The following is a 2,153-nucleotide window of genomic DNA, read 5'->3' as shown; positions in this document are numbered from 1 at the left end:
CTGGAAGGCCGACCTGGCCTCTGGCTGGGGAGGGACCCAAGTAGAGGCCAGGGCCTTAGGATCCCAGGAGAACTTAGATGCAAAAAGACTTTCAGCAAAGATACTCACCACCTAATCCTTAGGGAAATGCAAATCAAAAGTAGTATAATGAGATAACACTTCCTTCCATTAGAATGGCTATTATTTTTAAAAGAAAAAGAAAAAAACCTAAGGAAAGGAAGGGAAAGGAAGGGAAAGGAGGGGAGGGGAGGGGAGGGGAGGGGAGGGGAGGGGAGGGGAGGGGAGAAAGAAATGAAAAGTGATGGCTGGGATGTGGAGAAAAGGAAAGAAAAGCCTTGTGCACTGTTGGTGGAAATGTGAAATGGTGCAGTTGCTTTGGAAAATTATATGGTGGTTCTTCAAAAAAATTAAAAGTAGAATTATCATGTTTCATCATTTGTACTTCTGAGTACATACCTAAAAGAGTTGAGAGCAAGGCCTCAAAGAGATATCTGCACACCCACGTTCATGCAGCATTAGTCACAATAACCAAAAAGCAGAAACAATCAAGTGACCATGGACAGATAGATTAATAGGTAAAGAAAATATGGTTCACCCATACAATGGGGTATTATTCAGCTTTTAAAAGGAACAGAATTCTGACACATGCTACAACATGGATAAACATGTTCACTCCGTGAATGCCAGATAGTCACAAAAGGACACGTTTGGTATGATTCCACCTATATGAAGTACCTAGAGTAGCCCAATTCATAGAAAGAGAAAGAATGATGGGTACTGGGGTTTAGGGAGGGGGGTAGGAAGCTGTTGTTTAATGGGGACAGAACTTCAGTTTAGGAAGATGAGAAAGTTCTGGGGATGGATGGTGGTGACGGTTGCCCAGCAATGTGAATGTATTTAATGCCCTGAAATGTGGGCTTTGAAAAACTGTGGGTTAAAATGGTGAGAAAAGGAACTAGGAGGAAGGGCGTGGAAAAGGATGGGGGGACGCGGGGGAGGGAGTGCCTCGCAGGTCAAACTGAATGGAGTCAGCGTGTGGAGCGCACCTCCCTCTTGCAAAAAGGCGAGGAGGAGACAGGGGCGTTACACTGAGCCCTGTGGCCCTCCAAGCAGAAGGAAACCTGCAGCCGGCGGCGGGCCCCTCGTAGGGGCGGCACTGCGGGCAGCTCCTGTGTCCCAGGCCCCAGACACGCTGGTTCCCGCGGCCTCCGGCAGCCGTTTCCCTCCCGTCCCTCCCCGCGCTCTTCCGCAGGCAGGCTCGGCGACGCCCAGGGCGGCCAGAGAGGTGTGGCCGCGGGAATCTGTATGCACCAGCAGCAGGGCTGGGGCGAGCCGGTCTCTGTGGCGCAATCGGTTAGCGCGTTCGGCTGTTAACCGAAAGGTTGGTGGTTCGAGCCCACCCAGGGACGGGGCGTTAGTTTTTCGTGAAATATTCTCTATATGCGACAGTATTCTAACTCTGCTCCCGGGAGCTGGGAGATCTTTTATCGAATCAGTGTACGACGCTGTCAAGTGTCTAAGGCAGAGGAAGGGGAGCCAGAGCTACCCTGCTCTGCAGTGTCGGCCCATACCGCGTCACTACTATTCCTGCCGTACATCAAGGGGAAATTTGCACACAGGGCTGTTCGCCAACAGCGGTCTCTGTAAAGGAAACAAAACAATTTACCCACGGACAGGTGAGTGATTAAATGCCACTGGTTTCTCTCAGAAAACCTGACACTATGGTAGCTATGCAGTATCACCTCATCTGCCAGAAGGATTCGGAGAGCCGTGCAAGAGGAAGTACCGAGAAGCATGTGAAAATACAGGCACACTAAGGACTTGCACCCAGGCAAAAGACTCAACGTTTACTGTAGATTGTGACCGAATTCTACAGGAGACTACACTCCGGCAAAAACAGTAGGGTTCCTGTTTAAAGGTCTGCAGGGCTTAATTTCAACCCTGGTCTCTCAGAAGACACATTTTTCAAGCAGATGATCACATAGACTTTTGCTTTACAGATGGAGAACCACATGTTACTATGATAATGTGATAATAGAATTCATTTCTGGGGAAACTGTGGTCACGTGAAATGGACTGTGTCTCTGAAATGGACTCGTCATGGGTAGAATTGAGACCTAGAAGAAGGAAGAGCTGTCTCACGAGGCTGTCTC

At 49.1% G+C, this 2,153-nt stretch overlaps 1 non-coding gene across 1 annotated transcript; it reads left to right on the top strand.

The window, feature by feature from the left end:
• Positions 1-1,335: 1,335 nt before the first annotated feature.
• On the top strand, positions 1,336-1,409 carry TRNAN-GUU. The gene has a single exon. It is a non-coding gene; the product is annotated as a tRNA-Asn (tRNA).
• Positions 1,410-2,153: the final 744 nt, after the last annotated feature.

This window comes from Myotis lucifugus, unplaced genomic scaffold, assembly GCF_000147115.1.
Source record: "Myotis lucifugus unplaced genomic scaffold, Myoluc2.0 scaffold_19, whole genome shotgun sequence".
Taxonomy (NCBI): domain Eukaryota; kingdom Metazoa; phylum Chordata; class Mammalia; order Chiroptera; family Vespertilionidae; genus Myotis; species Myotis lucifugus.
This window is presented reverse-complemented; position numbering and strand designations above follow the sequence as displayed.